This window comes from Tupaia chinensis, unplaced genomic scaffold, assembly GCF_000334495.1.
Source record: "Tupaia chinensis unplaced genomic scaffold, TupChi_1.0 Scaffold000348_1, whole genome shotgun sequence".
In the NCBI taxonomy this organism is placed as follows: domain Eukaryota; kingdom Metazoa; phylum Chordata; class Mammalia; order Scandentia; family Tupaiidae; genus Tupaia; species Tupaia belangeri.
In genome coordinates this window covers 402955-414544 of record NW_006159842.1, presented here as the reverse complement: position 1 = coordinate 414544, position 11590 = coordinate 402955, and the positions used below count along the sequence as shown (strand labels likewise).

Below are 11590 nucleotides of genomic sequence, written 5' to 3'. Positions count from 1 at the left end.
GGTTAATTACTGGAAGATGGCGGTTCCGGCCAAAAGGCGTTGCTCTTAATTTCTAATAGATACATTCTGATTTGGGTAAAATTGCCAGTGATTCTATATCATCACTTGTACAGTAGGGTTAGGAGGATAGCTGACTGTTTTAGTTTATTGATTCTTAATTTTTTAAAAGCTTTATTTGGGTTTATTTGTTATTATTTATCTTTTTTTTTAATTTGACCAGAGGGAGACAGACAGAGAGTAAGCCACCAGGTCTAGGACTCAAACCATGGTCAGCCATTTCGGGGTATAGCACCTTAACCACCACGCCACTCACCCCTATTCTTAATTTTTTAAAAGAATTGTTTTACTTATTGCTATTGTATTTAATTTGGCCAGAGAGAGAGGGAATGTGAGAAAGCAAGCTGCTAGATCCAGGATTCAAACATGGTGGCCCATGTGAAAGTCTAGCTCCTCAACAGCTTCTCCACCTGCGGGCCCCCGTTTGTTTATTTATTTATTTTGGAGAGGGTTTTTTCACTATAGGGCACGTGCGCTCCCCACACAGACAGAGAGACATAGAGACAGAAAATGAGAAATCACTCCCCGGGGGGATGGCCACGCCGCAATCCCTTCTCCTCCCTTCTCTTCCATTCTCCTCTCGGGATCTTGGGCACGCACGCACACGCGCCCGGCGTGAGTTTTAAGCCACCGGGTCTGAGATGCAAACCACAGTTGACTACGTGGGAGTCCAGGGACATAGCCATTACGCTAACTGCTGGTTCCCAAGGCCCTCATTTATTTTTAATCTGACCAGAGAGCAAGAGAGAATGCTGCCAGGTCTGGGACTCCAACCACTGTGCCACCTGTTGGCCCTATGGCTGCTCTCTTTGTTGTTGTTATTTTGTTTGTTTTTTAATTATTTAATTTTGTTGATGATTATTATTATCATTTTATTTAGTTTTTAGTTTGCTATAGGGCATATGCACTCATGATGGGGGCGGTAAGAAAGCAAGCTGCCAGGTCTGGGACTCAGACTGCCATCAGCCATGTGGGAGTCCAATGCTTCAAGAACCATACCAGCTGCTGGCCCCATGGCTGTCTGTTTCTAGTTCCCAGTCTGATTTCTGGCACACATTTTCCTTTCATGTCTTGATGACTATTGGGATGTAGTAGAAATGTACAAAACAGGGCTCAACATTAAGAGGTGTAGGCTAGGGGCTGGCAGGTGGTGTTTGAGGGCGCTGGACTCTCACAGGACCGACCCTGGCTCAAGTCCTGGACCTGGTGACTTGCTTTCTCACCCACCCCTTCTTTCTCTCTCTCTCACTCTGGTCAAATTAATGAATAAAGTTAAATAATTAAAAAAAAAAAAAAAAAAAAGTGTAGGCTGTTTCAGAGTTTTTCCTAATAAAAATCTGATTTATTTTGGCAAGTGATAGAGTACAGTAAACATCATACCTATTGTTTAAATTTTTTAAAATACTCGGGACCAGCAGTTAGCGTAATGGCTATGTCGCTGGACTCCCACATAGTCGACCGGGGTTCGAGTCCCGGACCTGGTGGCTTAAACTCACGCTGGGCACGTGTGCGTGCGTGCCCAAGATCCCGAGAGGAGAATGGAGGAGAAGGGATTGCAGCATGGCCATTCCCACTGGGAGGTGATTTTCTGCTTCCTGTCTCTGTCTCTCTCTGTCTGTCTGGTGAGTGCACGGGCCCTCTCCAAAAAAAAAAATTTTTTTTTTTTTAAATACTCTTCACTTTAATTTTTTTTGTACATTAAATGTCAGAATCCAGACCAGCAAGCAGTTGGCCTGGAGATTAAGGTAGCTGGATCCCACATCACTGAAGGCATAATCCTGGACCCAATGACTTGAAAAACATGCCAGGCGTGTTTTCTGGCCCAAGATCCCTAGAGGAAAATGGAGGAGAGGGGATTGCAATGTGGCCACATACACCCCTCCTGCTGAGTACTCACTCGCACGCTTTCTCTCTCTCTCTGTCTATCTCTGGCAAGCACTCACACCCTATAGCAAAAAGAAAAAAAAAAGAATAAAACCCTTGGGCAAACATGAAGCTAAACCATGTTTACTAAGTACTTTGACAGACAAGTTCATGTAAAGTAAAAGTTTTTTGCTTGTTTTTTTATTGTTATGAATGAGGGCTGCCTGCTGCCAGAATATTTAGGCTCTCATTCTGTCCTAGGGACATCTAACAATTTCTAAATCTTAATCAGTTGGTTTCTTTTTTATTAAATTTGCCTGAGATTATGTATACTCATCAAAATGAGAGTGAGTGAGAAAGCAGCCCTGGGTGGGGGTAATCCCGTCACAGTTCTTCATCCTCCATTTCTCCGTCCTTACAGGATTCTGAATGTACGTGCATGCACACCCGAAGTGTGTTTTTCAAACTGCTGGGTCTGGGGCTCAAGCCACAGTCAGCTATGTGGGATCAGCCACTTTAGCCACTATGCCACCACAGGCTGGACCACTAAACAGCGGATTCTAGAGTAGGTGGAAGCTCTCTAGAAACTACCAGGGAGAACATTTAGGATGGGGAGTATAAGAACTAGTGCATCCCACTCGTACGGCTTTCACAAGTGTTAATTGTAGATTTCTTCCTTTTTCCAGGCTTTGACAAACTACAGAAGGCTCGTTTGGATCTGTGACACATCGTTTTGGGGAGGGATGCTCTTCTCTTTGTGGGTTTTTCATCTTCTTTTATTTTGGGACTGTGAAGACTTAAAAGAGCTCAGATGATTTTTCTTTTTTTAACTGGTAAAGAGAAAAAAGCTGAAGAGAAGGACTATACCTTTTTTGTTCCACTTGTTTGCACTGTGTGCTGACTGAACATTAGTTGCACTAACTGCTGGTTTTTAAAAAAATGTTTTCTGGTGGAAGGGGACAAGGAAGGGGGGGGAGAAGGAAGAGAAGGGGAGAAACCCTAAGAAGAGAAGATCTTGATGAACGCAAGCTTGTCTACGATTTCAGAACTCTCCAACAGCTGGCTCTCGTGCATTTCAACTTCTCCCTGATTACTCATCCGTTTCAAGCCTGAAGAGCTTATTACTTATTTGTGCGAAGTGCCTTATGCTATGAGACCATTCAGAATATCATCCTTTAGACACAGCCCAAGGAATCAACAATAGTAATTCTTTCTTTCCTTTTGTTCTTTTTCTTTTTAAAGTTTTTGTCTTTCCATTTTGGTTTCGAGTTGAAGTCTCTTCCCTTTCTACCCGATACTCAAGCCCAGGGCTGGAAGATGAAACTTACTAGTAATGTTAAACACCATTTTCTTTTTCTTTATGTGGAGGAGTTGATATGCAACTGCAGTTCATCCGCACTGTAAATACATGTATTTAAAAAACAAAACAATCCCAAGTAAAAATTTCTTCTGGGCTGAGTAGATGCACCATCATCGCTCCCAAAGGAAAGAGCAGTCTGTCACTGCAGGAGCCATATGACGAGCCTTTGTGCCCTCGAGCAGAACACTAGAGACTGGTGTGTGCACGCCTCCATTAGCAGTGTGGCACTTGATGTGGAGACACGTCAGAGTCTTGACCCTCTTTCCTCTGCGGCAAGCGTGTCCCATAGAAAACTGGCTGTGTATACTTGTATAAACTTTGTAAATAAGTTTTTTTCTTGGTTCATATATATATATATATACATATATATATATTTTTTTTTTGGATGAAGGTTGCTGGGATTAAGGGGATTAGAGTGATTATGGGAGCAGCTAAAGATGAGAGGGGCTCAGTTTTCCGCAACACTAAACCCTAAAAAGTACTTCGGCCTCCTGCCTGTACAGAGCAGACCTCTGTGGGCCCCTGTGTTACAAAGGGGCCCTGAAGCCTAGGCGCACTGTGCTGCCACACTCTTCCCTCTGAGGCCGTCGGCGGAGTCTCACCAGGGAGAGCAGGGAAGCTTCCGCAGTTCATAATTCAGGATGGTTTGTTTTTGTTTTGTTTTTGAGAAGCGCTCTGATAATTGCCTCCTCCCCTTTCTAAATGTTTGAAGAGCTTTTCAAGCTCTGCGAAAGGGGCCAAGACTAACCCACCTTGCAGTGTGGGGATTCTGTGGCGCGGCAGTGTCTCGGAGCAGTGTACACAGAGAGCATGGCTTTGGTTTCCGATGGTCAGCCAGTACCAGCCGGTCACAGTCAGCGGTTCTGGAGCTGAGTTTTCTGTGGATTGTCTCCTGTAGGTGTGAGCGTGTTGCCCTTTGCCTACCTTGATACATAAACTTGCAGGAGTGGGCAACCCCTGAGAGCTGTTAACTTTCATGCTGCAGAAAGCCGCTTACCATCCTCCTTGTGACAAGAACTACCTGTCATTTTGCATTGTAAATTGCTGGCAATCGCTTCACAGTCAATAGTGTTGCTTTAAACTGTGCCCCTCCCAACATGCTTGACGTTTGGCCTGATCTCCAGGCAAAAGGAGTGAGATGAATCAAAACCAGTGAACTTTTTTTTTAATGTTTTTAATTCCCTTTTAACCCAGTATACTAAGTCAATCAGGAGGCATCTAGGAGAAAAAAAAAGCAAAAAACAAAATTGAAAAAAAAATTGATTTCCATATTTCATTATTTTTCAAACCCTAAAATATTATAAGTCCTGCATATGCTTTCATGCTTAATTCATCTGGATAAAGAAATCAATTACTTGAAGTTGCTTTTTCAACTCTGCCTAGTTCTAAGCAAAACTATTTGTGACTCACCCAAAAATTCCTTGGGGATCAAAATCCTGCAGGTGCCTCCTGATGTGACACAGCCCTAACTCCTTAGGAGCTGTAGCAAGAGCTGCACAGTACAGCCCCAAAAGAGCCAGCGCATCGATTTGGAGTCCAGTCACACGTGCGCTGTCCAGCCGGTGCTGGGCACCGATAATACAAACCCCAGTTGATAAAGTAACCTTTTCCAGGGAGGGTGGGGGAGGGAACTTCAAAGGCATCAACTTTTGACCAAAAAAAAAAATTGTCCTTGTACTGATGCAGCTCTTTTTCCTCCCTCTCTAGCGAGATAAGAGGGATCATTCATGTAAAAGAAGCAGCAGAAGGGTGGAAGTGCAGTTCTGTATCTCGCTAGAGAGCGTGTGGGCCACCACAGAAAGCGCAGTCTCCTGGCCAGCCTCAGACTGCTCTGCTTGGTGCCCCATGCCTGTGGGTCCCTCGTAAAGCACAGACTTAACGGTGAAAGTATTACTGAAGTACAGCCTCTGATGAGGAGCGGCACTTAAACTATCTGGGACACCACTGTTGGACACAGCCTGCACAGGCAGCTGTCCGGTTTTGGTGCTTGACTTTTGAATAGGAATTGTTAAATGGAAAGATGCTCTAAGGACTAGGTCAAAGCCTGGTCTCTCTCTCTCTCTTTTTTTTTTTTTTTAAATCCCTCATAATAAGCATTATTACTATTGGGAATTGTTTTCACATTCTTTCCAACACTGGATGATTTTGTGGTTACTTTTTTTCCAAGTAATGATATCTTTTTAGTGTTTCATTTAAGTGAGAACCAGTCCGCATTTTTAATAAAACTCCCTTTAACTCATGATTTATTAGACTGTGGTCGTATGGTTGTGTAACAGGCTGTGAACCGTTACACTCCTTGCTGCCTCCTGGCTGGTTTCGTTTTTCTCTCCCCATATGTTCTGATGGGGAAAGAAACTTTATTGTCTTCCCTGTAAGAATGGAATAAATTTGTTCTGAAATGATCTTTCATAAAAAGAAGGGGAGTGCAATCTAAATATATCTCTAAAATATTTTCAAATTAGTCCCAGCATCATCATAGGGGTTGGCCCACACTGGAGGGTGGGGGGTGGTGTGGTTTTCAGTACTCGTTTTCAGAATGAGATGGGAGCATCTTTCCTTGGCCATGTGCTTTGTGTTTGATACCATCATGCTGGTGAGAACAAGACAGCTGACACAAAGCCTTGGGTGTAAGTGGTTAAAATCAGAACATCTCATTCTGATCACATGATTTAGTTTTTTCTTTGTCTTTTTTTTTTTTTTTTTTTTAGGGGTGGGAGGGAGGGTACTGCACCCCGTAAGGGAGGGTGTCTGCACTAAGGATTTAGAAACACTTTGGAACTCATAACCTCATCAGAAACTGTCTTTAGCCACACTCCTGACCTTCTAGATGAGTAAAAGGAAAAAAAAAAAAAGATGAAATAATTTCTTGGGAATTAAGCCATGTTATTAAAAAGGAAAAAAAAGATGAAATAATTTCTTAGGAATTAAGCTATGTCAGTTTAATTTGCTACTTTTTCAATGTTCTGTGTATCTTTAAAATTGTTATTGTGGAATCATTTTCTTGCCAAATACCTTTGTCACACAAAATTATTGGCCTCATGGGAGCTGAAGAAAGTCAGCTTTTGTGGTGAAGTGAACATGGGTGAGCTTGTAGTTCTACTTTATATTCTTAAAGGTAGTTTTTAAAACTCCCCCAAAAAAATCTACTCTCCTTCCTGATCTGAAAACTCATCTTTGGGGTACAGAGTGTCCAAAGGTTGTAACAGTTCATGAGGTCAGAGGGCGCTTGCCTGGCACCTGGACTCTGCCCTCCACAGCTGGCCGATTCCAACAGAAGTGTATTTAAATTCTCCAGTAGACAGTGCTGGGCAGGGCATGGGAGGGGGTAGGGCTAGGTTATTAAGACACAGGCTACTGGATTTTAACCAATGGTTGTCGGGGAGGGGTGCTTGGAGAAAACAAAGTCACTGTTCCCTTTTTTTGAAACAAAACAAAGTAAAAATTTTATTTTTTGTTCAAATAAAAGTGGAAAAGAATTCCAGCGTCCCTAGACACAAGGGACTGATTCCACTGAAAAGTAAACAGTGGAAATTCAAATTTGAAATATTTGGGGAAAGGGAAATTGGCTTTCTGTTAATTGGCAAATGTTCCAGTGGGACTCTGCTTCTGTTGGGATGTGTTATGTTGTGTGTACACATTGACCAGAGTCTCTGCTGAGCTTATTCTGAACAGATTCAGAAAAGATGGTAAGATCGTGATTTTTGTTAATTTATCTCAATAAAAGCCCACTGGAACTCCATCAAATGTGTGTGTGTGATATGTTGTTAGCAGGCTGTGTGTTTAGGTATCTCGAATTTGAGAGCATCTTACTGAAGTAACTTAGAGCAGGAAGTCAGACATTCCAGGCACAGCCCCTGTGAGGCCAGCTCATTAAAGCCTGAGGGCAGCCTGAGCAGAGAACTGAGATGATCACGTGGGAACGAGAGGTGTTGGCCATGGTGGGTCCAGAGGGGATTCTCAGGCCTCATGTCCTAGAATTACCAGATAGAAAACTGAACACAGAGGTAGGTGTCCTACATTAAACCATGTGAATGGAATTCATATAAGAAGAAAACGGAAAAAATCCAAAGGCCTGAATGGAGAAAGTCTTTTTTTTTTTTTTTTTTAAAGATTTCTGCTTGTAGGGTGCATACGTTTGCCAGAGAGACTGATAGTGAGAAATCACCTGCCAGTGGGAATGGCCACACTACAGTCCCTTCACCATTCTCCTTTAGGGATCTTGGGTATGCACACACACGTGCTCACTATGAGTTTTAAGCCACCGAGTCCAGGACTTTACACCATATGCTGGTCCCAGCCTGAGTTTTAAGCTGCCAGGTCTGGGACTCAAACGGTAACAACCATTACACCATCTGCTGTTCCCAGAAAGTCCAGCTTCTAAGTCAAACACACCATCCTCACTGCCCCTCACCTCCCCAGAAATACTTGGGTATAATTAATAAATTCAAGAATACATACGTGATGACTTCTAAAACATGCTGATGAAAGAAATTAGCCCTAAGTGAATGGAAAAGTGCTATGTTTGGATTTGGAAACCATGTAACAAACTGATTTGATCTATAGGTTCAATGAATTTGCAATTCCAGACATGCATGGAAACAGACCGATTTTAAAGCTCATAAGGAAATTGAAGGGCTCGCAGTACAGGAATCAAGTGTGCCATATTGGCAAACAGACGTATGTTACCAGAACAGACTACACAGCCTCAAGTACGCACACGAGTATGAGGTTTATTGACTGGACTGCACAGGTAGTTAAACACCGTGTTTCAACAATTGATATTGAGAAATGGACATACACTCTTACCATGTTGGGCCAGCTGGTGGCATGGTGGTTAAGACATCTGGATCCCACATGGCCAAGTTTGAGTCCCAGCCTCATCAGCTTGAAAAAATGACAGGCACCTGGATGGCTGAAACCGTGAGGGGAGAATGGAGAAGGGATTGCAATGTGGCCATCCCGGCTGGGTGGTGGGGGAGTGGTTTTTATACTTTGTCACTCTGCCCTATAGCATGCTTTAAAAAAGACATCCATATTAGGGACCAGCAGTTAGCGTAATGGCTGTGTTGCTGGACTCCCATGTAGCCAACCGCGGTTCAAGTCCCAGACCCAGCAGTTTAAACTCAACATCGGGTGCGTGTGGGTGCATGCCCAAGATTCCGAGAGGAGAATGGAGGAGAAGGGATTGCAGCATGGCCATCCCCCTGGGGAGTGATTTCTTGCTTTCTGCCTCTCTGTCTCTGTCTGTTGAGCACACGCACCCTATAGCAAAAACAAAAAGACATCCGTATTGCAAAAGCCAAAATCCTCCACCTTTATTTTGTGCCTTTACAAAAATTAAAATGGATCTGACATAAATGTAAAACAAACCAGAGAAAACAGAATTTGTGTATGCTTGGTTGATTTGAGTTAGGCAGAAAGTTGAATGTGCTGTGATGTATTGGAGATGATTAATAAGCAATTCTGGGGGCCAGCAGGTGGCCTAGTGGTTAAAGACACTGGACTCCCACATGGCTGACGGCAGTTCACAGATCTGGCGGCTTGCTTTCTCACCCCCGCCCCCCCATCCATCTCTGGTCAACTTTTAAAATATCAATAAAGTTAAAATATTTTTTTAAAGAATTATTTTATTTAACTTATACACTTTTTAATTTTAATTTGACCAGAGAAGAGAGAGAGTGAGAAAGTGATCCACCAGGTTCAGGACTTGAACCGTAGTCACCAATGTGGGAATCCAGTGCCTTTAACCACCACGCCATCTGCTGGCCCAAGTTAAAATAATTCTTAAAAAATAAATAAAGGTTGTATCTTAACCAATTTAAATAAATAAGCAGTTCAGTTTTTGCTATAGGATGCCTGTCCTGGAGGAGAGACAGTGAAATACCATCCCCCAATCCTTTCTCCTCCGAATTCTCGGGATTTGGGGCATGCACCCACAAGCCACTGGGTCCAGGACTTGAAACTCCCAGCTGGCCATGTAGAATCCAGTACCTTAACCACGCCACCTGCAGGCCCATCCCTAAACTTTTATTTTTTTTTAAAAAGGTTTCTGCAGTAGGGTACCTGTGCTTACTGGACAGAGAGAAAGGGAAAAAAAAAAATCACACACAAACACACACCACCCCCCAGTGGGGATGGCCGCACCAGATCTCTTCTCCATTCTCTTCTTGGGATCTTGAGCATTCAGGCACACATGCCCAGCATGATTTATCAAGCCTCCAGGTCTAGGACTTGAACCATGCCTGGCCATGTGGGAGTCCAGTGACTTAGCCACTACACCACCTGCTGGCCCCCCCTGACATTTTCTTCTTTAGAGATTTTTACTGTAGGGCACATGTGCTCGCTGGAGACAAAAATCACCCCCTGGGGGAATGGCTGTGCCACAGTTCTTTCTCCATTATCCTCTCAGGATTTGAGGCACGCATGCACATACACCTGGTGGGTTTCAAGCCACCGTGTTTGGGACTCGAAACTGTGACCACTATGTCACCTGCTGGCCTGCTAAACATTCTTAATTAGGTGGATGCAAAAGATAGAGAACGATGTTTTACAATAGGAATTAGGGGCCAGCAGGTGGTGTGGTTAAGATGCTGGACTCCCTTGTGGTTGACCATGGTTCAAGTCCCAAGCCTGGCAGCTTGCTTTCTCATTTTCTCTCTCTCATGGGCATATGTGCCTGTGGCAAATTATTAAATAATAAAATAATTATTTAATTTAAAAAGTTATGAACATATAATTAACAAAGAGATTGAGAGTGAGGGTTTTGAAGAAGGCCCCTGTCTACGGTTACCTTTTTTGTTTTTAAAGAATTACTTTATTTAACTTTATTCATTTTATTTAATTTGACCAGAGGGACAGAGCGAGCGAGCGAGAGTGAGAAAGGAAGCCGCCAGGTCTGGGACCTGAACCATGGTCAGCCCTGTAGGAGTCCAGTGCCCTTAACCACCATGCCACCTGCAGGCCCATGTTACCTTTTTTTTTTAGGCAAGAGTTTTGCTATAGGGTGTGTGTGCTCACTGGAGAGCCAGAGACAGCAAAAGTCACCCCCGGGAGAGGGGAGGATGGCCACGCTGCAGTCCCTTCCCCTGCATTCTCTCAGGACTTGGGGCACGCACACACACATTCCTGGTGTGAGTTTCAAGTCACCAGGTCTGGGACTCAAACCATAGTTGACCACATGGGAGTTCAGCACCTTAACCACTACTATACCTGCCAACCCTGCACCTGGCATGTTTTTCAGGCCACCAGGTCAGGGACTCAAACTGCGTGGGTGGCCGTGTGGGATCCAGCCGCCCCCATGTCACAAGCTGCCACTCCCCTGCCATTATCCGTGGCATGGGTGTAATCTGCAGTTAGAGCTGAGTTACTGGGACTGAGGCTGACCATGTCAACTGCAGTCCCTTCCCCCACACAGCCTGTGGTTTCACCTCGAAATTTGTTGTTCTCCCCAGAGATGTGTCTGCCTGTTAACTGTTAGGAGAGTCACACCCAGGCGGTAGGCCCTAGGCTGTGGCCTAAGCTTGACCCAGGAACTAACCAAAGGCCAGCAGGGAGCAAGGTTAGCCTGGGATGTCTTTTCTGTCCTCCAGAGGGTGGGGCCCCCAGGAAGATTTCGCAGTCTGAGGGCAAAATCAGAAGAAAGGGGGGTGGAGGAAGCAGAGGGGCAAGAGAACTCAGAGTTGCCCAGCGAGGCGTGGCGTGTCAGGACGTAAAGCCGCAGCATCCGTCCAGCACCCTCCTCACCCTTCCCCTGCTAGAGCTATTTTGAGCGGAGATTGCAGTAAACCCCAGCGAGCAGCTGTGCGAGTAGCTGTGCGGTGCCTACCCTGAGCTTCCTTTCTGCCTCCCGCACAGCTTCATCAGGAGTCTCAGAGCGGGTGCTCCCTGGGAGGAGGAGCCTCCGTGCCCGAAGCTCACCGTGCCCGTCAGCCTGGTGCGGGGAGAGAGCCGCGGACGTCGAGAGACTTCAGATGTCGCTTCAAACAGGGATCCACTTGTTTCTATCAACATGTCCTTTCCGTTACATTTTCTTTTTTTTTTTTTTAAGAATTATTTATTATATTTTATTTATTCATTCACTTATTTTTTAATTTGACCAGAGAGAGACAGAGGGTGAGAGTGAGAGAGAGAGGAAGTGAGAAAGCAAGCCACCAGATTCAGGACTCGAACCCTGGTCAGCCATGTGGGCGTGTCCAGCGCCTTAACCACTATGCCACCTGCTGGTATTCCCTTCCTCTCCCCCCCACCCTTACATTTTTTTTTTTTTTTTGAGAGGTTTTCACTATAGGGTGCGTGCGCTCGCCAGACAGA

General features: G+C 44.5%; 1 protein-coding gene across 2 annotated transcripts in view; it reads left to right on the top strand.

The window, feature by feature from the left end:
- The window catches only part of DDX6 (DEAD-box helicase 6), a 59557-nt gene extending 53741 nt beyond the window's left edge, over positions 1 to 5816 (top strand). For both annotated transcript variants that reach the window (XM_027773364.1, XM_006152290.2), the window contains exon 13: positions 2607 to 5816. The gene's annotated coding sequence lies outside the window, so the exon portion shown is untranslated. The remainder of the gene's footprint in view (positions 1 to 2606) is intronic.
- The last annotated feature ends 5774 nt before the right edge of the window (positions 5817 to 11590 follow it).